The sequence below is a fragment of the Oncorhynchus nerka genome, linkage group LG4 (assembly GCF_034236695.1).
Source record: "Oncorhynchus nerka isolate Pitt River linkage group LG4, Oner_Uvic_2.0, whole genome shotgun sequence".
NCBI lineage: Eukaryota > Metazoa > Chordata > Actinopteri > Salmoniformes > Salmonidae > Oncorhynchus > Oncorhynchus nerka.
Genome location: NC_088399.1, coordinates 89,348,702 through 89,375,183, shown reverse-complemented (window position 1 = coordinate 89,375,183; position 26,482 = coordinate 89,348,702). Strand labels below are relative to the sequence as shown.

Genomic DNA, 26,482 nt, shown 5'->3' with positions numbered 1-26,482 from the left:
GTTTGATTGACTTTTTAAAGGAATTATCATCACAGGATGTCCCTATTGCTCCCCTTCAGAAAGCCTATGAGATCATAGAGTAGCTTGTAGACATGGAGACATAGAGACATGTCTACATTCACAGAATGCAAATGATCACACCGACTGTAACTCAGGCTTGTCTGCTCTGCGTGGACGGGCGGGCGGCATGGGCTGGGTTGGAAATGGTTAACGTATCTTTCTTCTGTATTTTTACACATTTGCTATGTGTGCGGGTGCATGAAAACAACACAGTGGAACGTGATCGTATGATATGGGACGTGGTGAATTGCTCTCAGAGGATACTCTTAGCATGGTAAATATCGTCCATTAGTGGGGTTTAGTGGTGGTGTCGTTTGGGCTGAACACCTTGGTTCTCTCCATACTCGAACAGATAGAGACTTGTGTCCTGGCTCCTGTGTGTGTGCGATCACTGATCAGAGCATCTACAGGAAGACAACCATGTTTTACCATACATACAGTAGTGTATACCAGCTGTCAGATGTGTTACTGTTGTCTGACAGCTGGTATACATTAAACATGATCTGATTTAGAAAATGTAGTATTTTTTATGATCTGTTTAACGAAATACTTCACAAAATATATATATTTGAGTATTTTGTTCGCTAGTCAGCAGTGTAAGTGTACGTTCTAACAGTGGACTAATGAATGAAAGACTAAAATAGAGTTTTTCATACTAATGCTTCAAAGAAAGGTGACCTTTTCATCATCATCATCATGAATGACATTGACTTTTGGTCTCCTCTTGACCACAAATGTCAAATAGTGGTCAGTAATGCCAGTAGTACAGGCCCTGCACCAATGCTTCATGGAGCACCATTAGTTTGCCATTTCTATGATTCTAAGATAAAGGAACATTAAGCTCAGAATCTTAAATAGAATAGCCTGTTCCTGTGGTCTTTCATCATAGTAACACTCTGGGTTCAAAGAGTGGAGTTACCAATGGAGGTTCATCTAAAAATAAAGCCCTGTGGTGTGTGTGTGTGTGTGTGTGTGTGTGTGTGTGTGTGTGTGTGTGTGTGTGTGTGTGTGTGTGTGTGTGTGTGTGTGTGTGTGTGTGTGTGTGTGTGTGTGTGTGTGTGTGCGCGTGTCTGTGTGTGTGTGTGTCTGTGTCTGTGTCTGTGTGTGTGACATACACTGAACAGGTGACACAGGCTGGTCCTTGGTGGTTTCTACTGGAGGTTTCACAATCGTTCTGTAAAGTCTAGAATGAATGAAAACCAAGGCATCTGCCTGGTGCTGTAACACAGCCAGGGCCAGACAGCCTCCTTTCTGCAGACAGAGGTCTGGTGCTGTAACACAGCCAGGGCCAGACAGCCTCCTTTCTGCAGACAGAGGTCTGGTGCTGTAACACAGCCAGGGCCAGACAGCCTCCTTCCCGCAGACAGAGGTCTGGTACTGTAACACAGCCAGGGCCAGACAGCCTCCTTTCTGCAGACAGAGGTCTGGTGCTGTAACACAGCCAGGACCAGACAGCCTCCTTTCTACAGACAGAGGTCTGGTGCTGTAACACAGCCAGGACCAGACAGCCTCCTTTCTGCAGACAGAGGTCTGGTGCTGTAAGACAGCCAGGGCCAGACAGCCTCCTTCCCACAGACAGAGGTCTGGTGTTGTAACACAGCTAGGACCAGACAGCCTCCTTCCCACAGACAGAGGTCTGGTGCTGTAACACAGCCAGGGCCAGACAGCCTCCTTTCCACAGACAGAGGTCTGGTGTTGTAACACAGCTAGGACCAGACAGCCTCCTTCCCACAGACAGAGGTCTGGTGCTGTAACACAGCCAGGGCCAGACAGCCTCCTTTCCACAGACAGAGGTCTGGTGTTGTAACACAGCTAGGACCAGACAGCCTCCTTTCCACAGACAGAGGTCTGGTGCTGTAACACAGCCAGGGCCAGACAGCCTCCTTTCCACAGACAGAGGTCTGGTGCTGTAACACAGCCAGGGCCAGACAGCCTCCTTTCCACAGACAGAGGTCTGGTGCTGTAACACAGCCAGGGCCAGACAGCCTCCTTTCTGCAGACAGAGGTCTGGTGCTGTAACACAGCCAGGGCCAGACAGCCTCCTTTCTGCAGACAGAGGTCTGGTGCTGTAACACAGCCAGGACCAGACAGCCTCCTTTCCACAGACAGAGGTCTGGTGCTGTAACACAGCCAGGGCCAGACAGCCTCCTTTCTGCAGACAGAGGTCTGGTGCTGTAACACAGCCAGGGCCAGACAGCCTCCTTTCTGCAGACAGAGGTCTGGTGCTGTAACACAGCCAGGGCCAGACAGCCTCCTTCCCACAGACAGAGGTCTGGTGCTGTAACACAGCCAGGACCAAACAGCCTCCTTTCTGCAGACAGAGGTCTGGTACTGTAACACAGCCAGGGCCAGACAGCCTCCTTCCCACAGACAGAGGTCTGGTGCTGTAACACAGCCAGGGCCAGACAGCCTCCTTTCTGCAGACAGAGGTCTGGTGCTGTAACACAGCCAGGGCCAGACAGCCTCCTTTCTGCAGACAGAGGTCTGGTGCTGTAACACAGCCAGGACCAGACAGCCTCCTTCCCACAGACAGAGGTCTGGTGCTGTAACACAGCCAGGACCAGACAGCCTCCTTCCCACAGACAGAGGTCTGGTACTGTAACACAGCCAGGACCAGACAGCCTCCTTCCCACAGACAGAGGTCTGGTGCTGTAACACAGCCAGGGCCAGACAGCCTCCTTTCCACAGACAGAGGTCTGGTGCTGTAACACAGCCAGGGCCAGACAGCCTCCTTTCTGCAGACAGAGGTCTGGTGCTGTAACACAGCCAGGGCCAGACAGCCTCCTTTCTGCAGACAGAGGTCTGGTGCTGTAACACAGCCAGGACCAGACAGCCTCCTTTCCACAGACAGAGGTCTGGTGCTGTAACACAGCCAGGGCCAGACAGCCTCCTTTCTGCAGACAGAGGTCTGGTGCTGTAACACAGCCAGGGCCAGACAGCCTCCTTTCTGCAGACAGAGGTCTGGTGCTGTAACACAGCCAGGGCCAGACAGCCTCCTTCCCACAGACAGAGGTCTGGTGCTGTAACACAGCCAGGACCAAACAGCCTCCTTTCTGCAGACAGAGGTCTGGTACTGTAACACAGCCAGGGCCAGACAGCCTCCTTCCCACAGACAGAGGTCTGGTGCTGTAACACAGCCAGGGCCAGACAGCCTCCTTTCTGCAGACAGAGGTCTGGTGCTGTAACACAGCCAGGGCCAGACAGCCTCCTTTCTGCAGACAGAGGTCTGGTGCTGTAACACAGCCAGGACCAGACAGCCTCCTTCCCACAGACAGAGGTCTGGTGCTGTAACACAGCCAGGACCAGACAGCCTCCTTCCCACAGACAGAGGTCTGGTACTGTAACACAGCCAGGACCAGACAGCCTCCTTCCCACAGACAGAGGTCTGGTGCTGTAACACAGCTAGGGCCAGACAGCCTCCTTCCCACAGACAGAGGTCTGGTGCTGTAACACAGCCAGGGCCAGACAGCCTCCTTCCCACAGACAGAGGTCTGGTGCTGTAACACAGCCAGGGCCAGACAGCCTCCTTTCTGCAGACAGAGGTCTGGTGCTGTAACACAGCCAGGGCCAGACAGCCTCCTTTCTGCAGACAGAGGTCTGGTGCTGTAACACAGCCAGGGCCAGACAGCCTCCTTTCCGCAGACAGAGGTCTGGTGTTGTAACACAGCCAGGACCAGACAGCCTCCTTCCCACAGACAGAGGTCTGGTGCTGTAACACAGCCAGGGCCAGACAGCCTCCTTTCCGCAGACAGAGGTCTGGTGCTGTAACACAGCCAGGGCCAGACAGCCTCCTTTCCTGTAGACAGAGGTCTGGTGCTGTAACACAGCCAGGGCCAGACAGCCTCCTTTCTGCAGACAGAGGTCTGGTGCTGTAACACAGCCAGGGCCAGACAGCCTCCTTTCTGCAGACAGAGGTCTGGTGCTGTAACACAGCCAGGGCCAGACAGCCTCATTTCTGCAGACAGAGGTCTGGTGCTGTAACACAGCCAGGGCCAGACAGCCTCCTTCCCGCAGACAGAGGTCTGGTGCTGTAACACAGCCAGGACCAAACAGCCTCCTTTCCGCAGACAGAGGCAACACATATTCATTTATTTATTCAAACATTTCTAATATCGGCTAAAACATCCTTAGGCACATAACACACTAATCTTATTTTTCTAAATTTCACAGAAGTTGAAAAAGACAAGCGTAGCAGGCATGCTAATACTCCTAGCTACACACAACCTGTCTCTCTGTGTCTTTTACCCCTGCTAAAAAGGCTGCTTACGCATTGTGAAAACAACAACTTCCTCAATTTCCCTTTAATCTGTAGCCAGGAGCTTCTGGTTAGTGTAGCAACAGAGGGTTCATTCAGCCGTAGCGGTGGTCCTTTCCTTCATCAGGCTTTAAGGGCCAAGCCGGGCAGTCATGTAATGGGTTTTAAGATCAAAATATTTTTTGTGTTTCATTTTACATTATATTTTTGTGTCGGGCATATGCACAAAGATCAAACCAATGAAGAAGAATGGTATTAGAATCAAAATAATGAGCAGGACTTTGTAGATTAGCCCACCAAACCCCTCTTGTACTCGTCGTCAGACTCTCCAGTCTACATCCCATGTGTCTGTCACTTTCAACACCAGGGTTGTGGATTCGATTCCCGAGGGGGTCCAGTATGAAAATGTATGCAGTCTGGATAAGAGCGTCTGATAAATATAATTAAATGTATTGGGAAAATATTATTTTAAGCCATTCAAATGCCCTTCCTGTTTCATACTGAATGTGTAGTTGTCATAACACACTGTAAGGACAGTAGGGGACAAATAGACCAGGGGAGTCTCTTCTCCGCATACAGATCATACTTTATAAAGTGTCTCCAGTCTCACTGTCTCAAGACTCACTGTCTCCAGTCTCACTGTCTCCAGTCTCACTGTCTCAAGACTCACTGTCTCCAGTCTCACTGTCTCCAGTCTCACTGTCTCCAGTCTCACTGTCTCCAGTCTCACTGTCTCAAGACTCACTGTCTCCAGTCTCACTGTCTCCAGTCTCACTGTCTCAAGTCTCACTGTCTCAAGTCTCACTGTCTCCAGTCTCACTGTCTCCAGTCTCACTGTCTCACTGTCTCAAGACTCACTGTCTCCAGTCTCACTGTCTCCAGTCTCACTGCTCAAGTCTCACTGTCTCCAGTCTCACTGTCTCAAGACTCACTGTCTCCAGTCTCACTGTCTCCAGTCTCACTGTCTCAAGACTCACTGTCTCAAGTCTCACTGTCTCTAGTCTCACTGTCTCCAGTCTCACTGGGTCAAGTCTCGCTTTCTCAAGGGACACTGTCTCCAGTCTCACTGTCTCCAGTCTCACTGTCTCTAGTCTCACTGTCTCCAGTCTCACTGTCTCAAGACTCACTGTCTCTAGTCTCACTGTCTCCAGTCTCACTGTCTCACTGTCTCAAGACTCACTGTCTCCAGTCTCACTGTCTCAAGACTCACTGTCTCCAGTCTCACTGTCTCCAGTCTCACTGTCTCCAGTCTCGCTGTCTCAAGTCTCACTGTCTCCAGTCTCACTGTCTCCAGTCTCACTGTCTCAAGACTCACTGTCTCCAGTCTCACTGTCTCCAGTCTCACTGTCCCAAGTCTCACTGGCTCAAGTCTCGCTTTCTCAAGGGACACTGTCTCCAGTCTCACTGTCTCCAGTCTCACTGTCTCAAGACTCACTGTCTCAAGTTTCACTGTCTCCAGTCTCACTGGCTCAAGTCTTGCTTTCTCAAAGGACACTGTCTCCAGTCTCACTGTCTCCAGTCTCACTGGCTCCAGTCTCACTGTCTCCAGTCTCACTGTCTCAAGACTCACTGTCTCCAGTCTCACTGTCTCCAGTCTCACTGTCTCAAGACTCACTGTCTCCAGTCTCACTGTCTCAAGACTCACTGTCTCAAGTCTCACTGTCTCAAGGGACACTGCCTCAAGGGACACTTCAAACAGTCAATCAGTTCTAGGGGCTGAGAGTCACACTAGCTTTAATGGTATTGTTCTGGCTTTGAGTAGCATGCTAAGTAATTTGCTTGTGATGATGTTGAAGACCTCACGCCACAGTCAGATGGACCAGGTTCAAAAGACTAGTAAATACACACTGCTTTGATCTAAGACCAAGATACAGGCCTGAATGGAAACACGGTGTATTTACTAGTCTAATGAAAGGTAGCAGCCATCGTGTGTGAAAGTTTTACATAATTTCTACAGGTTTCTTCTGAAGAAGTGCTGTGTGTTTCACTATACAGTCTTCAACATTGGCATGTTCCAGTCTGTGGTCCCAGAGCACTGATCTAGGATCAGTTTAACCTTTTTAGGTCATAATTAATATGATTATACGGACAGGAAGGACCTGATCCAAGATCAGCACTGTTACCCTGTGTTTTTGTGAAAAATAGTCAGATGGAGCATTCGGTCCAACTCCCCCAGCTCGAGGTGGAGTCAGTTTCCCTTCCATCCCGCCGCTGTCACAAGACGTTTTTCCACAGGGAACATAGGTTCGTGCCATGGTTCGCTGGCCGCTTCATTAATTTAGCTGACAGAAATACAAGGATTTAATTAAGTACTGCTGTAATTTGACCTGTAGTGGTTCTGTTGAGAGGAAGGCAAAAAGAAAGTGAACACTCATTGTCACACGCCCTGACAGAAGTAGTACATCATTGCGCCCGTAAAGACGTATCAATTAATCACACCAGTTCCATTTGACAGCTTGGCTTTATACATGACGTATTCTTATTGCCCCATAGGGCTGATCTAAAGTCAGGGTTGGGGCCTGGTCATCTAACGTCAGGGTTGGGGCCTGGTATTCTAACGTCAGGGTTGGGGCCTGGTTATATAAAGTCAGGGTTGGGGCCTGGTCATCTAACGTCAGGGTTGTGGCCTGGTCATCTAAAGTCAGGGCTGGGGCCTGGTCATCTAAAGTCAGGGTTGGGGCCTGGTCATCTAACGTCAGGGTTGGGGCCTGGTCATATAAAGTCAGGGTTGGGGCCTGGTCATCTAAATTCAGGGTTGGGGCCTGGTCATCTAAAGTCAGGGTTGGGGCATGGTCATCTAAAGTCAGGCCTGGGGCCTGGTCAACTAAAGTCAGGGTTGGGGCCTGGTCATCTAAAGTCAGGGTTGGGGCCTGGTCATCTAAAGTCAGGGTTGGGGTCTGGTCATCTAAAGTCAGGGTTGGGGCCTGGTCATCTAAAGTCAGGGTTGGGGACTGGTCATCTAAAGTCAGGGTTGGCGACTGGTCATCTAAAGTCAGGCCTGGGGCCTGGTCAACCACACTGTATGGCCTGCATATGGTTTTACTCTATGTATGTGTGTTCTACTTTACATGAATAATGTCATTCATTGTGAAACCTATATTATAGACCACACTGCCACCACTACTATGCTATGATCTGATGGTTCCTTGGTCCGCTGGTCCAGATGCCATCAGCATATTTAGATAAATAAGGAAACGACAGGTTTGTTGCGCATACGTCTACAGTGACCTGTTAGGAATAACATATTCTGAAGTGCTGAACTCCTGGTGGCAGTTTGACGCAGGTGCTTTGGCAACCTGCAAGTGTTTGAACGTAATAAGCAAGGAGAGACGGTGTGTGATGTGTACTGGGGCTGTTCATAACACCTTTCGCTACAGCTCTGCCAGCGGTTTAGGGGTTTCTAGGGGCATTCGTTCACGCTTTCTCTTTATCAGTTTGTGTGGCACTGGTCGTGCCACCATTCGACTGTGTCTTAATTTCCATGACTAAAGCCACCTCACAGTTTGGTATCTCTGTATGACTCCGAGAGAGAGAAGGCTTTTCCTCCTGTCCTCCCTCTCCCAACATCCGTGTTATTCTCAGCCTTCTCTTATCTGTCTCTCCCCACCCTGCTAAACTGGTGCCAGCTTCTTTTTCAGCAGCAAATATTTCCTTGCTGTTATGTATTCAGTGGCGGAACAGTTTGTCCTCTGGAACTGTGGAGGAACTGTGTGGGGGCAGTAGGGGCCACCGAGAGAGTGAACAAAGCTTTCTTTGTGATTGCGAATCACAGATCGGACCAACCGGGAAGCCAAAATGACTTTGGCTGGCAGGGTCTCCCTCCCCTTCCCTTCCCTCCTCTCCCTCTTTCCCCCCATCTATCTCTCTTCATGTAGCTTCAGAGATAGGCTATGTTGTTAGCTGTGCCACGAATGATGTTAAAGACATCAGGTGTAGACCTTACAGTGAAAAGCTTACTTACAAGATACTAACCAACGATGCAGTTTTCAGAAAAAAGTGTTAAGAAAATATTTACTAAAATAACATGAAGCAAAAAAATATAAAATCTCACAGTTGATATGAGCTGAGATATTACCTTGGACTACTGAGATATTACCTTGAAACACTGAGATATTACCTTGGAACACTGAGATATTACCTTGAAACACTGAGATATTACCTTGGAACACTGAGATATTACCTTGGACCACTGATATGTTACCTTGGACCACTGAGATACTACCTTGGACTACTGATATGTTACCTTGGACCACTGAGATACTACCTTGGAACACTGAGATATGTGTGATGTGTCACGCTGATAGGTTTCCTCTGACCAGGAACTCTCCTTTCTGTGTCACACAGATAGCATTCCCCATTAGGAACTATTCTCTCTGGAGAGCATCTTGTCTGGGCTGGGGTCCAGGGCTGTGGGAATGGATGAATGGGGAGTGCAGTGAGGTAAACAGTGAATAATTAGACTGGCTTAGCTTATTGTCCTGGCCACTGTGTTCCTTCTCACTGTGCCCTCAAGGTTGAGAGAGAGAGAGAGAGAGAGAGAGAGAGAGAGAGAGAGAGAGAGAGAGACAGAGAGAGAGAACTGTCAGAATAAAGAGGGCAAGCAGAGTAGGTTGAACCATGTGTTTGTGTGTGTTAGTGAGTGAGTGTTTTCATGTGTGTGTTGCATTGGGTTGTCTATTAGTCCATCAATCAGTCGATGTTGAGAAACACAATACTGCAACTCCACTGACATCTAATGATCTTTACACAGTTGACGTACCAAACTGTGTTTCTATGCAGTGAAATAGCAGACCCTATAAAGACAAGATTGATGTACACACACAAAGACAGACGTCAATGCAACAACATTATACAAACAGACAGAGGCAGGCAGGCAGGCAGGCCCACTCCTTGAACTATCTCTCACAGCATCAAAAACACCTCCAGGGTCATTCAATTCGGAGGGGGTACACCCGGCCCACAATTCGAGGCAACAAATGATTGAAAACTCCTCTGCCGTTGCCTTTGATGAATATCATAACGTTTCTATCAAATGACTTTTGTCTCGCCCACATTAGGGCCATGATGGCAGCGGACATTAAATATTCAGTTTGTGATTAATGATGTGAACCCCATCAGAATGCTGATCCACGTCATGACGGATGGCGTGATTACTTTGGTGTTGTTCCCTCCAGCAATGCCCCGCGAATCAGTGGGTTGATTTCTGTTTACACGACGACGGTGTGTGTTTGTGCGTCTAAGCGTGCATGTGTGTCTGTGTCTGTGTATGTGTGTGTACAGGAGACCGTCTGTCCCGATCCAATTACTGCTCTCCCACAGCACACATACCATTAGTAATTGTCATTGAAACTGCCTCTTCGCTTGGGCGTGTGTGTGTCTGTGTGTGTGTGTGTGTGTGTGTGTGTGTGTGTTTAGTTATACAAGGCTGTGTGTGTGTGTTAGTTGTACAAGGCTGTGGGGTCCAGGGCTGTGGGGTCCAAGGCTGTGTGTGTGTGTGTGTGTGTGTGTGTTAGTTGTACAAGGATGTGTGTGTGTGTGTGTGTGTGTGTGTGTGTGTGTGTGTGTGTGTGTGTGTGTGTGTGTGTGTGTGTGTGTGTGTGTGTGTGTGTGTGTGTGCGCGTGTGTGTGTGTGTGTGTGTGTGGTAGTTGTACAAGGCTGTGTGTGTGTGTGTTTGTGTGGTAGTTGTACAAGGCTGTGTGTGTGTGTGTGTGTGTGTGTGTGTGTGTGTGTGTGTGTGTGTGTGTGTGCACGTGTGTGTGTGTGTGTGTGTGTGTGTGTGTGTGTGTGTGTGTGTGGTAGTGGTACAAGGCTGTGTGTGTGTGTGTGTGTGTGTGTGTGTGGTAGTTGTACAAGGCTGTGTGTGTGTGTGTGTGTGTGTGTGTGTGTGTGTGTGTGTGTGTGTGTGTGTGTGTGTGTGTGGTAGTTGTACAAGGCTGTGTGTGTGTGTGTGTGTGTGTGTGTGTGTGTGTGTGGTAGTTGTACAAGGCTGTGTGTGTGTGTGTGTGTGTGTGTGTGTGTGTGTGTGTGTGTGTGTGTGTGTGTGTGTGGTAGTTGTACAAGGCAGTGTGTGTGTGTGTGTGTGTGTGTGTGTGTGTGTGTGTGTGTGTGTGTGTGTGTGTGTGTGTGTGTGTGTGTGTGTGTGTGTGTACAAGGCTGTGTGTGTGTTTTAGTTGTACAAGGCTGTGTGTGTGTTTTAGTTGTACAGGGCTGTGTGTGTGTGTGTGTGTGTGTTTGTGTCTGTGTGTGTGTGTGTGTGTGTGTGTGTGTGTGTGTGTGTGTGTGTGTGTGTGTGTGTGTGTGTGTGTGTGTGTGTGTGTGTGTGTGTGTGTGTCTGTTAGTTAGTTGTACACGGCTGTGTGTGTCTGTTAGTTAGTTGTACACGGCTGTGTGTGTGTGTGTTAATTGTACAAGGCTGTGTGTGCGTGCGTGTGTATGTGCGTGCGAGCGCTTGTGTGTTAGTTAGTTTGTTAGTAAGTTAGTTAGTTAGTTAGTTGTACAAGGCTGTGTGTGTGTCTGTGTGCTGAAGGCTGTTTCAAAAACGCTTGCTATCTCCTCATAGAGGATGATGTCACCCCCCCCAATATCTACACCACAACTTCACCCTTGCAGAGCCACATTGTTTGCCCATTCATTGAACATGATTACGTCGCCAGTCGCCCTGTTGAGCAAAAGTCAGTAGGGAGGCAACACATATTCGGAGATCTCTGTTCATCCTCCACTGAAGAGGATAGGAATGAATACCTCAGGAAAATCTATATGAACATTATGAAATATTGCAGGATGCCTGGCTAAATAGCGTTAGTGGTTAGTGAATTGCTTCTGAAGAAAATCTGATAATTTTAATTTCCATAGTCAATATGTGACCGAGGTCTTTGAAGTGTCACTGCTGGGAGTGCTTCAGTGTTATCTGCTCTGATGCAGCTCAATCCTGCTCATGACGGGAGAGATGGAAGGAGAGATGGGAGTGGAGAGAGAGTGGGGGGAGAGAGAGTTATGGGAGGGAGAGAGGGTGTTATGAGAGAGAGATATGGGGAGAGAGAAAGAGGGAGAGAGAAAGAGAAGGGAGTGAAAGAGAGAGGGAGAGAGATGGGTGAGGGAGAAAGTGAATGGGAGGGAGGGACAGAGGGATGGGGAGAAAGACAGATTCTGTAGAGCGAGATATAGGGAGAGTTTAGAAGGGAAAAGAAAGAGAGATGAGGGAGAGAAAATGTGAGAGGGTAAAAGAGAGTGCTTGTGAATGGTTGTGAGTGACAGCATGGTCTGGGATAATGTTATATAGTCCTGCCTTCCTCTTCTGAATATAGAGCTGGACATGTGGAGGTATGTACATTATGGAGGGTTAGTTATTTAGCCCATTAGTGGATGTATTTAACCCATTTGTGAATGTATTTAGCCCATTAGTGAATGTATTTAGCCCATTAGTGGATGTATTTAGCCCATTAGTGAATGTATTTAGCCCATTAGTGGATGTATTTAGCCCATCAGTGGATGTATTTAGCCCATTATTGAATGCATTTAGCCCATTAGTGGATGTATTTAGCCCATTAGTGGATGTATTTAGCCCATTAGTGGATGTATTTAGCCCATTATAGAATGCATTTAGCCCATTAGTGGATGTATTTAGCCCATTAGTGGATGTATTTAGCCCATTATAGAATGTATTTAGCCCATCAGTGGATGTATTTAGCCCATTAGTGAATGTATTTAGCCCATCAGTGGATGTATTTAGTCCATTACTGGATGTATTTAGCCCATCAGTGGATGTATTTATCCTGCAATCAAAATAGAGCAAATTTGCATCCAGTACTCAGAATGAACTTTTTGTCATATTTATATTTTTAATTTGGTCTCCAATCTGAACGACGATGCAATCCGTATAAAAGCTGTGGTGATGTATGGGTAATGTACAGTATGCATGTACTGTACGTATGAACATTGTTAAAAGTATGAGACATACAGTACTGTACAACCCAATGTTTTTCATGTTTTGATGATTCTCCTAATGAACTCTCCTCACTTCTTCTCCAAAATTGAATTTCAAAACAACGTGTGGAAATTTTTTGAAGGATGCAACATTTTAACCATCATTAGCATTATACTATCATTATTATCATCTATCAGAAACAAATAAACAGCATGAAAAGAAGTCACTATATCCTGTATAGCAAGCGAAGAAGGCATGTTACATTATTTGCTATTAAATATTCTTCAGAGACCACAGCAATAGTAAAATGCTCCATAGTTCTGGTTATAGTTCTGACGACAGTTCCATAGTTCTGACGACCACTCTAATACGGCGACCACTCTAGTACGACGACCACTCTAATACGGCGACCACTCTAGTACGACGACCACTCTAGTACGGCGACCACTCTTGTACGACGACCACTCTAATACGGCGACCACTCTAATAGGACGACCACTCTAATAGGACGACCACTCTAATAGGACGACCACTCTAATACGACGACCACTCTAATACGGCGACCACTCTAATAGGACGACCACTCTAATACGCCGACCACTCTAGTACGACGACCACTCTAATAGGACGACCACTCTAATACGACGACCACTCTAATAGGACGACCACTCTAATAGGACGACCACTCTAATAGGACGACCACTCTAATACGACGACCACTCTAATAGGACGACCACTCTAATAGGACGACCACTCTAATACGGCGACCACTCTAATACGACGACCACTCTAATAGGACGACCACTCTAATAGGACGACCACTCTAATACGAGGACCACTCTAATACGGCGACCACTCTAATAGGACGACCACTCTAATACGGCGACCACTCTAATAGGACAACCACGCTAATATGGCGACCACTCTAATAGGACGATCACTCTAATACGACGACCACTCAAATACGGCGACCACTCTAATAGGACGACCACGCTAATATGGCGACCACTCTAATAGGACGACCACTCTAATACGACGACCACTCAAATACGGCGACCACTCTAATAGGACGACCACTCTAATGCGACGACCACTCAAATACGGCGACCACTCTAATAGGACGACCACTCTAATACGGCGACCACTCTAATAGGACGACCACTCTAATACGGCGACCACTCTAATAGGACGACCACTCTAATAGGACGACCACTCTAATACGACGACCACTCTAATAGGACGACCACTCTAATACGACGACCACTCTAATAGGACGACCACTCTAATACGACGACCACGCTAATATGCTGCATCCATTAGCCTACATGTGACACTGAGGTTCTGTCTGTGTTCCCGAATGGCACCCTATCCACTATATAGTGCACAAATTTTGATCAGTGCTTAATGGGTACGACGACCACTCTAATACGGGTACGACGTCTAATATGGGTACGACGACCACTCTAATACGGCGACCACTCTAGTACGACGACCACTCTAATACGGCGACCACTCTAGTACGACGACCACTCTAATACGGCGACCACTCTAGTACGACGACCACTCTAGTACGGCGACCACTCTTGTACGACGACCACTCTAATACGGCGACCACTCTAATAGGACGACCACTCTAATAGGACGACCACTCTAATAGACGACCACTCTAGTACGACGACCACTCTAATAGGACGACCACTCTAATAGGACGACCACTCTAATACGCCCGGACGACCACTCTAATAGGACGACCACTCTAATAGGACGACCACTCTAATAGGACGACCACTCTAATACGACGACCACTCTAATAGGACGACCACTCTAATAGGACGACCACTCTAATAGGACGACCACTCTAATACGACCACGACCACTCTAATAGGACGACCACTCTAATAGGACGACCACTCTAATACGAGGACCACTCTAATACGGCGACCACTCTAATAGGACGACCACTCTAATACGGCGACCACTCTAATAGGACAACCACGCTAATATGGCGACCACTCTAATAGGACGATCACTCTAATACGACGACCACTCAAATACGGCGACCACTCTAATAGGACGACCACGCTAATATGGCGACCACTCTAATAGGACGACCACTCTAATACGACGACCACTCAAATACGGCGACCACTCTAATAGGACGACCACTCTAATGCGACGACCACTCAAATACGGCGACCACTCTAATAGGACGACCACTCTAATACGGCGACCACTCTAATAGGACGACCACTCTAATACGGCGACCACTCTAATAGGACGACCACTCTAATAGGACGACCACTCTAATACGACGACCACTCTAATAGGACGACCACTCTAATACGACGACCACTCTAATAGGACGACCACTCTAATACGACGACCACGCTAATATGCTGCATCCATTAGCCTACATGTGACACTGAGGTTCTGTCTGTGTTCCCGAATGGCACCCTATCCACTATATAGTGCACAAATTTTGATCAGTGCTTAATGGGCTCTAGTCAAAAGTAGTGCGCTATATAGGGAATAGGGTGTCATTTGGGGTGCAGTCTTTATGTTTATAATGGTGATGGTGATTGACTCATCAGCACCTTCAAAGGTTCCAAAGAATTCTTTAAGACAGGTTGAAGTCTGCACCTGGATACTGTTCATGCTACTTCATGAGTTTGTAAAGTAGTACACTATTTTATATTAACCAGAATGGTCCTTCAATGGATAGCTGCTGTTTTCGGGGCTCCTGAACAATTCTGCTATATTTTTCTTTTTTTTCTTTCGCTGATCTTTAACTTTTTTTGTACATAATGTTTCCGCCATAATTTCCTATGACCCAAAAGAGCTTTTGGACATCAGAACATAGATCACTAACCTCGATTTGGATGAAGATTTCTACTTCAACGAGTCGGCGGTTCATGACATACTGCTCACCCAGGACCAGGCCCTGATCCCAGACACTCACAACAGAAAAAGGTGGCGGAAGAGAGGCAGGCGTGGAGAGGCAGGAGAGGCAGGAGAGGCAGGCGTGGAGAGGCAGGAGAGGCAGGTGTGGAGAGGCAGGAGAGGCAGGAGAGGCAGGAGAGGCAGGCGTGGAGAGGCAGGAGAGGCAGGAGAGGCAGGAGAGGCAGGAGAGGCAGGCGTGGAGAGGCAGGAGAGGCAGGAGAGGCAGGAGAGGCAGGCGTGGAGAGGCAGGAGAGGCAGGCGTGGAGAGGCAGGAGAGGCAGGAGAGGCAGGAGAGGCAGGCGTGGAGAGGCAGGAGAGGCAGGCGTGGAGAGGCAGGAGAGGCAGGCGTGGAGAGGCAGGCGTGGAGAGGCAGGAGAGGCAGGCGTGGAGAGGCAGGAGAGGCAGGCGTGGAGAGGCAGGAGAGGCAGGCGTGGAGAGGCAGGAGGGGCAGGCGTGGAGAGGCAGGAGAGGCAGGCGTGGAGAGGCAGGAGAGGCAGGCGTGGGGAGGCAGGAGAGGCAGGCGTGGAGAGGCAGGAGAGGCAGGCGTGGAGAGGCAGGAGAGGCAGGCGTGGGGAGGCAGGAGAGGTAGGCGTGGAGAGGCAGGAGAGGCAGGCGTGGAGAGGCAGGAGAGGCAGGCGTGGAGAGGCAGGAGAGGCAGGCGTGGACAGGCAGGAGGGGCAGGCGTGGAGAGGCAGGAGAGGCAGGTGTGGAGAGGCAGGAGAGGCAGGCGTGGAGAGGCAGGAGAGGCAGGCGTGGAGAGGCAGGAGAGGCAGGCGTGGAGAGGCAGGAGAGGCAGGCGTGGAGAGGCAGGAGAGGCAGGCGTGCCGGCACCCTGACCAAACTACATTGACGAATAAATACTCCGCCTCTACCCTCTGGTTTGCGTCTCTTTGTTAACAACAGCTGGTGCGCAATCTCTGATATTACGGAAGTCTCGAGGTTCTGCTCGCCTGAGTTAGAATACCTCATGATAAACTGTAGACCATACTACAGTATTTACCAAGAGAGTTTTCATCTATATTTTTTGTAGCTGTCTATTTACCACCACAAACCGATGCTGGCACTAAAACTGCACTCAACGAGCTATAAATCAGCATGTTAAATGTGCAAGCAGAGGGGAAAAAAACTCTGGACCACCTATACTCCACACACAGAGACGCATACAAAGCTCTCCTTGCCCTCCATTTGGCAAATCTGACCATCATTCTATCCTCCTGATTCCTGCTTACAAGTACAAATTAAAGCAGGAAGCACCAGTGACGAGATCAATAAAAAAAGTGGTCAGATGAAGCAGATGCTAAGCTACAGGACTGTTTTGCACAGACTGGAATATATTCCGATATTCCTCCAATGGCAATGAGGAGTACACCACATCAGTCATTAGCTTCATAAATAAGTGCATCGATGATGTCAAACCCACAGTGACCGTACGTATATACCCCAACCAGAAGCCATGGATTACAGGTAACATCCGCACTGAGCTAAAGGTTAGAGCTAACGCTTTCCAGGAGCGGGTCATTAATCTGGATGCTTATAAGAAATACCGCTATGACTTCCGATGAGCCTTCACACAGACAAAGTGTCAAGACAGGAATAAGATCTAATCATATTACGCCGGCTCTGATGCTTGTCAGATGTGACGCAAGAGATAATACAAGAGATAATACCTTCTATGCTCGCATCGAGGAAAGCAGCACTTAACCATGCATGAGAATACCAGCTGTTCCGGACGACTGTGTGATCTCACTCTCCATAGCCGGTATAGACCTTTAAACAGGTTAACATTCGCAAGACTGAAAGGCCAGACGGATTACTAGAACGCTAAAAATGGGTTAAATGGGTCAATCTCTCTCTGACCCAGTCTGTAATAACTACATGTTTCAAGCAGACCACCATAGTCCCTGTGCCCAAGAATGCCTAGGTAACCTGTATAAGTGACTAACACCTCTTCCCCCTCAGAAGGCTGAAAAGATTCGCCACAGGCCCTCAGATCCTCAAAAAGTTATACTGCAGCATTGAGAGCATCTTGACTGGCTGTATCACTGGTTGGTGTGGCAACTGCTTGGCATCCAACCGCAAGGCGCAACAGAGGTTATTGCGTACGGCCCAGTACATCACTGGGGCCGAGCTCCCTGCCATCCAGGACCTCTATACCAGGCGGTATCAGAGGAAGGCCCTCAAAATTGTCAAAGACTCCAGCTACCCAAGTCATAGACTGTTCTCTCTGCTAGTGAATGGGAAGCAGTACCGATGCACCAAGTCTGGAACCAACAGGACCCTGAACAGCTTCTACCCCCAAGCCATAAGACTGATAAATACCTAACCAAATAGCTACCCGGACTATCTGCATTGACCCTTTTTGCACTAACTTTTTTGACTCATTAAATACAATGTTGCTACTGTCTATTATCTATCCTGTTGCCTAGTCACTTTATTCCTATACAGTATGTACATATCTACCTCAATTACCTCGTACCCCTGGACATGGATTTGGTAATGGTACCCTGTGTATGTATCCATATTATCGTTACTCATTGTGTATTTATTATTACTTTTATTACTTTTCTATTATTTCTCTATTTTCTTTCTCTCTGCATTGCTGGGATGGGCGTGTAAGTAAGCAAGTGATGAATACAATTTTAGGAGCTCATCAAGGTGGGCGTCTGTTGTGCTGTAGTGTGGTTGATTTACAAGCAGCCTTCCCTGCCTGGCCTGACAGACATTAGTGACATTGTGTTGGTAGAGGATGACGGAAGAAGGAAAGGGAAGAGAAAAGACACAAAGTAATAGGAAACAAAAGGAAAGGAAAGGAAGGAAGGCAACCATGGCTCACTAGGTGTATTGTAGCCTGAGTGTGTGACTGTGTGTACAGTAATGTCCTGCTAGAACCACAAACTGAACATAGCAGGTAGAATGTAGGCTAGCGTTACTAAAGTTCATATCAGTTCCCACTCAAGAAAATGTGAAAGTTTAACAATTATTTGTCATAGTAGGAATATCACACCGGATACTAAGTGCAATTTCCTCTGAGTAGTTTTTGAGTGGAAAACTTGAATGGCTCTATCTTATTGAGTGACTGCCATTTCCCAGCCCTCAATGAGGCACAGAGAGCAAATTATCTGAAACTGCCTTGCCATGAATGGAAGCTAAAAAACCATTTTCCCACCATTCCCATAGCATCCAATCAGTACAGAGTGAGAGCAACGCTTTGTGTTTCCTGGGGGAATGTGTTGCTGTGTGACTCGGGGTCATGAGGTGACTGTTAGTTCAGCTGTAAATGGTATCAATGTTTTTGCAGTCTGTGCCACCCTGTGAGCAAACATGCAGGCTTTGACCCCGCTCTGCCCCCCCCCCTTCTTTTCTGCTGTGGAGAAGCTTTTGGGTGTGTGTGAGTGTTTGTCTCTGTGTGTGACAGTCCCATCTCCTGACTCCTAGATCTCCTGACTCCCACCAGCACATAGAGCAGCTCCTTCAGGCTGAGCTTCACTCCACTCCACCACCCCTGCTGTCACCCAGGCCGGATCTGTCGCTCACAAAGCTCCCAGCCTCCCTGCACCGCACAGCGCCGCACCCCGCCGCTCGCCAGTTACTCAGTCCGCTTTGTTATCCAAACTGTCCCGCTTGATTGCCTTGGATTCGATTCCAGATAACCCGAGTCTTGCTGTGAACGTGTGTTGGGGGAGGAGGTATATCTTAACTGTCAGACTTCAATTCAAAAACAGCGTGGGGGGGGGGGGAGGGGGGGAGAGACAATGTTTCTTGCAAAACAACTTGGAGAGTGTCAAACCAACCCACTGGACACAAACTGGTTTGTCAACGTATTGTGACATGGAATCTGCATGGAAAATACATTGGATTTCCCCAAAGTAGTTTTGAGGGTAAAATTCAAACCACAGGATTATGTCATCATGGTAACCAATCTTCAACATAGATAAACCTTTTATAAAAATATGTTGAATTTGTACCTTTGAAACAATGAAACAGCTAATGGGGATGCTAATAAAATACCCCAATACCAAATTGTGCGTAGGTGGCATGCTGTTATAGTGTTCACACAGGTGCATAGGTACCATCACAAAAAACTTGCAACCTACTTTAACCTCTACAGTATGTCTATACAATGATATCAGCATTGCGTGGCACTGAATCAACCTATCCACATCAACAGTTTCACTGCCAACCTGTCTGTCATACCCCCTGTGCGGTCCACAATGTGTAGCTCCACTTGCTGTGTTTATTTTCAAGAAACCAGACCCCTTATTAGCAACAGAAGTGCTCCCGTGTCCTTTTTGCCGAACAGAAGGCTCCTTATAAATAGCTATAAGACTACTTGAGTGGAAACTGGAAACTGTCCTTCCGACGCAGCAGATTGCAAACGGGAGAAACAGAGACATTGCTTGTCCCTGTTGAGAGAAAGGCCCTGCTAGAATGTAGGTTTTGATAAGGCTGTATGTTGCTGTGTAGAATAGTGCGTCTGGCTGGGCAGATAGGACAGAACAGAAGGGGTTTCTACTCTGGGTTATTGAGCTGCGTTATTGGCAGCTGGGGCATGCTGGAGCCAACACGACAGAGGGTAGGCTGCAGCACTGACTGTGTAACCCAGAGCCCAGGAACTCTTCAGATGATTCATGGAGTCACTAGTCGTCCGTCCGTTGTCCGTCCTCACCGGGTCGTGGTTCTCTCTCTGTGACGGCCAATTGGACGCTGTATACAAACACATCGCTTGATGAGAACGTTTGTCTCACTTAGCTAGCTAAGTGCCTCTCTTACAAACTGTACAATCACCTGTATGAATATCTCTCACTGGGTACAGTGGTGGAATATTATTTGTATGGTAATTTGCCCTTTGCCATTGGGATACTGATGGGAACATTTCCCTTAGCTATGTGCCTTTACAACAACAATAAGATACTGCATGTCTTTCATTTAGAGAACGGTGTAAATCATTTGTACATTGCTGTGATGCCCCATGCTAATAATCAGGGTTGGATAGGTTACTTTCTACCTGTAATCCGTTACAGGTACTAGTTACCTGTCCAAAATCGTAATCAGGAACGTGACTTTTGGATTACACAAACTCAGTTACGTAATCTGATTACATTTAGCTACTATTAGATTACTTTCCCTTGAGAGGCATTAGAAAAATACAAAAATGTATGTTACCAATTGAACGACATCTATGGAGCAGGATAAATCATTGTTAAAAGTTTACATAGCTGGCCATCTATGGGTGTTACATTTTACTTTATGGGTTGGTTTTATAGGCTGCTTCTAACCCATCGCTTTCTACTACATATGATAATACGATTAAATTATATCTTTACATTAAAAATCAAAGTCTATCAGAATTTCAGTCATTCCAATAAATGTTATACCCCTTGATCTTCAAGAATAGTCCTTGGAAATATGGAAGGATAGATTAGCCAAATTGTTTTACCTGAGCATGACACCAAAACGAAGGATTTAGTAGCCAGCCCTACTCTGTTGTTAATGATTTTGATGTCATGGAGGACTGATTGGGCTCATTGATTCCAGTTGAAAAATAAATGCTGCGCTCATGGAATGGCTTTGAGCACTACTGAAAAGTGCAATTTACATGTGAAAAATGAATGCCATATTCTGCATTTGCTATAGGCCGATTGTTTACCTTTTTGTTGGTGACACTTTGACACCTTGATAATATGCAGCTGTTTAAAGGGCAAATCCACAGATGAAACGATAACAAAACTGTCACCCCATGTCTGTTTTGGTAAAAAGCTGAGGTATGGGGAAATGTAACCACTCTCATATGAAAAGACAAAGCTATGGATGCAAGGACTGAACACCAATCATATAAAATGTATAGTTTTAACCATGTTATGAGGCTATACAGTGTTTGTTTGCATTTACTATCTTTACAAACATTGGAGAAAAACAAGCTTATATTTTGGGTTCTCATGGAGTGTGATAGTTGAACCAAGGTCATGATGCATTTAAAAAGGTATATTCTTCAAGAATATAATGCATATGTATATAAAAATGGATGTAGCAACTACATATTGCCTCTTTAAGTCAATCAAAAGTGTGTGAGTTTGAGCATGTGTCCATTAGGCCTACGGATAATTGTATCAGCATGAATTAGATTGAGCAATAAAAGCCTGACTTTTATTCCATAGGCTGGGATCCGCACTATGCAGCTGTTTTCCATAGGCTGGGATCTGCACTATGCAGCTGTTGTTCCATAGGCTGGGATCCGCACTATGCAGCTGTTGTTCCATAGGCTGGGATCTACACTATGCAGCTGTTGTTCCATAGGCTGGGATCTACACTATGCAGCTGTTGTTCCATAGGCTGGGATCTACACTATGCAGCTGTTGTTCCATAGGCTGGGATCTGCACTATGCAGCTGTTGTTCCATAGGCTGGGATCTGCACTATGCAGCTGTTTTCCATAGGCTGGGATCTGCACTATGCAGCTGTTGTTCCATAGGCTGGGATCCGCACTATGCAGCTGTTGTTCCATAGGCTGGGATCTACACTATGCAGCTGTTGTTCCATAGGCTGGGATCTACACTATGCAGCTGTTGTTCCATAGGCTGGGATCTACACTATGCAGCTGTTGTTCCATAGGCTGGGATCTGCACTATGCAGCTGTTGTTCCATAGGCTGGGATCTACACTATGCAGCTGTTGTTCCATAGGCTGGGATCTGCACTATGCAGCTGTTATTCCATAGGCTGGGATCTACACTATGCAGCTGTTGTTCCATAGGCTGGGATCCGCACTATGCAGCTGTTGTTCCATAGGCTGGGATCTACACTATGCAGCTGTTGTTCCATAGGCTGGGATCCACACTATGCAGCTGTTGTTCCATAGGCTGGGATCTGCACTATGCAGCTGTTTTCCATATGCTGGGATCTACACTATGCAGCTGTTGTTCCATAGGCTGGGATCTACACTATGCAGCTGTTGTTCCATAGGCTGGGATCTACACTATGCAGCTGTTGTTCCATAGGCTGGGATCTACACTATGCAGCTGTTGTTCCATAGGCTGGGATCTACACTATGCAGCTGTTGTTCCATAGGCTGGGATCTGCACTATGCAGCTGTTGTTCCATAGGCTGGGATCTGCACTATGCAGCTGTTATTCCATAGGCTGGGATCTACACTATGCAGCTGTTGTTCCATAGGCTGGGATCCGCACTATGCAGCTGTTGTTCCATAGGCTGGGATCTACACTATGCAGCTGTTGTTCCATAGGCTGGGATCCACACTATGCAGCTGTTGTTCCATAGGCTGGGATCTGCACTATGCAGCTGTTTTCCATAGGCTGGGATCTACACTATGCAGCTGTTGTTCCATAGGCTGGGATCTACACTATGCAGCTGTTGTTCCATAGGCTGGGATCTACACTATGCAGCTGTTGTTCCATAGGCTGGGATCTACACTATGCAGCTGTTGTTCCATAGGCTGGGATCTGCACTATGCAGCTGTTGTTCCATAGGCTGGGATCTACACTATGCAGCTGTTGTTCCATAGGCTGGGATCTACACTATGCAGCTGTTGTTCCATAGGCTGGGATCTACACTATGCAGCTGTTGTTCCATACGCTGGGATCTACACTATGCAGCTGTTGTTCCATAGGCTGGGATCTACACTATGCAGCTGTTGCAAGAGAGCATTTTTCACAAGCTGCCCACTGGTTTCAAAAACAATGATTGACAGGCAGCTTAAACATCTGTAATTCAACCATTATTGGGTTCAAATACACATTTAGATGTGTGATCAGCCATCCACAACAACCACAATCCGTAAGGCGGCAAATGGCTAAATGAGAGAGCAGCAGTGTGATTCACATCAATGCGCCATGTAGATATCTATAATAAGTCATATCCGTATCGCCATAGACTACACCACTGCTGTCATCCTCACCTCCAAGCCTTTTTTCTATTTGGATAATCTTTGCCGCCTGCCGACAGCAGTCTCACCATTGGAAGACGTACTGTAGCTTGGACAGTAGCCCACAAAAGCCTACAAAAGCCTATTCCTGCAATCCATCTAACACATTTGGTGTGTCGTCAGAGTGGTCCCTAATTTATGGTCAGACTCACTCACGTTGAACAAATATAAACCTTTTTCAATGCTGATTTGAATGTCATTGAGAAAACAGAGAAGTGGAAAAGCTTCTTTTTTCCCCCGCAAACATCCCATTCTGAATTTAAAAGTAATCCTCGAAATAATCATCTAGTTTTTCAAATTGTCTGTCATGTGTTTACAATATTTTTGCTGTTAACGTAACGGATTACAGTTACAGTTTGGGTTGTAATCCCATACATGTAATCAGTTACTCTCCAACCCTGCTAATAATTCCCTATATATTCATGAAAGCTTGGAAATATAGATTTTTGTAGATTTGGATCAATTACCGACAGAATGTTTCTTGAAATGTTACCAGTCATTAGATGATCTAATTATTGTAATTAAATAATCATGGGTGTCAGTCAACCATCTTCATTGTTGAGAAAAATATTTTAAATAACACAAAAAAGTTGGCCGTGATTTGTAATAGCTCGGATTGATGAGTATGAATTCAGGGCTGTTTTGGCCATTGTTCATATAAATCTTTCATTACTATAATGCTCTCTACTTTGATTAGTAGCATTGTTCAGTTTCTAACACAAAACTAACAGAACAATGCAGTGGGCCAAACTTGAACCCTATTCCCTATATAGGCCCTGGACAAAAGTAGTGCTCCGTATAGCGTAGGGAATGGGGTGCTATTTGGGACGTAGCCTTTGGCAATCTGATTCTGCCTGCCTGTCTGTGCTGGGATGTGATTTTCTGTAACTAAAAAGCTGTATGTGTCCCCATCTCTCCAAGGCACTACTGTATGTTGTTGCTTTGCATAATCAGTGCTAGTCACATGACATAAGGGCCCAAGGGGAGGATGTTATGAAATAAAGGGTTAATCACTACCATTGTAAACTGACATGCCTTCTCAGATCGATTCATCCCCAAATAAATCTTAGCATGTAACCCAAGTCCCTGATGTGTAACCCAAGTCCCTGATGTGTAACCCCAGTCTATAATGTGTAACCCCAGTCTATGATGTGTAACCCCAGTCTATGATGTGTAACCCCAGTCTATGATGTGTAACCCAAGTCCCTGATGTGTAACCCCAGTCTATGATGTGTAACCCCAGTCTATGATGTGTAACCCAAGTCCCTGATGTGTAACCCCAGTCTATGATGTGTAACCCCAGTCTATGATGTGTAACCCAAGTCCCTGATGTGTAACCCCAGTCTCTGATGTGTAACCCCAGTCTACGATGTGTAATCCAAGTCCCTGATGTGTAACCCCAGTCTATAATGTGTAACCCCAGTCTATAATGTGTAACCCAAGTCCCTGATGTGTAACTCCAGTCTATGATGTGTAACCCCAGTCTATGATGTGTAATCCAAGTCCCTGATGTGTAACCCCAGTCTATAATGTGTAACCCAAGTCCCTGATGTGTAACCCCAGTCTATGATGTGTAACCCCAGTCTATGATGTGTAACCCAAGTCCCTGATGTGTAACCCCAGTCTCTAATGTGTAACCCCAGTCTATGATGTGGAACCCAAGTCCCTGATGTGTAACCCCAGTCTATAATGTGTAACCCCAGCCTATGATGTGGAACCCAAGTCCCTGATGTGTAACCCCAGTCTATAATGTGTAATCCCAGTCTATGATGTGTAACCCCAGTCCCTGATGTGTAACCCCAGTCTATAATGTGTAATCCCAGTCTATGATGTGTAACCCCAGTCCCTGATGTGTAACCCCAGTCTATAATGTGTAATCCCAGTCTATGATGTGTAACCCCAGTCCCTGATGTGTAACCCCAGTCTATAATGTGTAACCCCAGTCTATGATGTGGAACCCAAGTCCCTGATGTGTAACACCAGTCTATGATGTAGAACCCCAGTCTACGATGTGTAACTCCAGTCTACGATGTGTAATCCCAGTCTATGATGTGTAACCCCAGTCTATGATGTGTAACCCCAGTCTATAATGTGTAACCCCAGCCTATGATGTGGAACCCAAGTCCCTGATGTGTAACCCCAGTCTATAATGTGTAATCCCAGTCTATGATGTGTAACCCCAGTCCCTGATGTGTAACCCCAGTCTATAATGTGTAATCCCAGTCTATGATGTGTAACCCCAGTCCCTGATGTGTAACCCCAGTCTATAATGTGGAACCCCAGTCTATGATGTGGAACCCAAGTCCCTGATGTGTAACACCAGTCTATGATGTAGAACCCCAGTCTACGATGTGTAACTCCAGTCTACGATGTGTAATCCCAGTCTATGATGTGTAACCCCAGTCTATGATGTGGAACCCCAGTCTATGATGTGGAACCCCAGTCTATGATGTGTAACCCCAGTCTATGATGTGGAACCCCAGTCCCTGATGTGTAACACCAGTCTATGACGTGGAACCCACGTCCCTGATGTGTAACCCAAGTCCCTGATGTGGAACCCCAGTCTATGATGTAGAACCCCAGTCTATGATTTGGAACCCCAGTCTATGATGTGGAACCCCAGTCTATGATGTGTAACCCCAGTCTATGATTGCTAACCCCAGTCTATGATGTAGAACCCCAGTCTACGATGTGTAACTTCAGTCTACGATGTGTAACACCAGTCTATGATGTGGAACCCCAGTCTATGATTTGGAACCCCAGTCTATGATGTGTAACCCCAGTCTATGATGTGTAACCCCAGTCTATGATGTGGAACCCCAGTCTATGATTGCTAACCCCAGTCTATGATGTGGAACCCCAGTCTATGATGTGGAACCCCAGTCTATGATGTGGAACCCCAGTCTATGATTGCTAACTCCAGTCTACGATGTGTAACCCCAGTCTATGATGTGGAACCCCAGTCTATGATTGCTAACTCCAGTCTACGATGTGTAACCCCAGTCTATGATGTGTAACCCCAGTCTATGATTGCTAACTCCAGTCTACGATGTGTAACCCCAGTCTACGATGTGTAACCCCAGTCTATGATGTGGAACCCCAGTCTATGATGTGGAACCCCAGTCTATGATGTGGAACCCCAGTCTATGATGTGTAACTCCAGTCTATGATGTGTCACCCCAGTCTACGATGTGTAACCCCAGTCTATGATGTGTAACCCCAGTCTATGATGTGTAACCCCAGTCTATGATGTGGAACCCCAGTCTATGATGTGGGACCCCAGTCTATGATGTGTAATCCAAGTCCCTGATGTGTAACCCCAGTCTATGATGTGTAACCCCAGTCTATGATGTGTAATCCAAGTCT

At 46.9% G+C, this 26,482-nt stretch overlaps 1 protein-coding gene across 1 annotated transcript in view; it reads left to right on the top strand.

Annotated features, from left to right (window-relative positions):
- The window catches only part of LOC115128828 (CUB and sushi domain-containing protein 3-like), a 997,580-nt gene that overhangs the window by 132,677 nt on the left and 838,421 nt on the right, over positions 1-26,482 (top strand). The gene's annotated exons all lie outside the window — the stretch shown is intronic.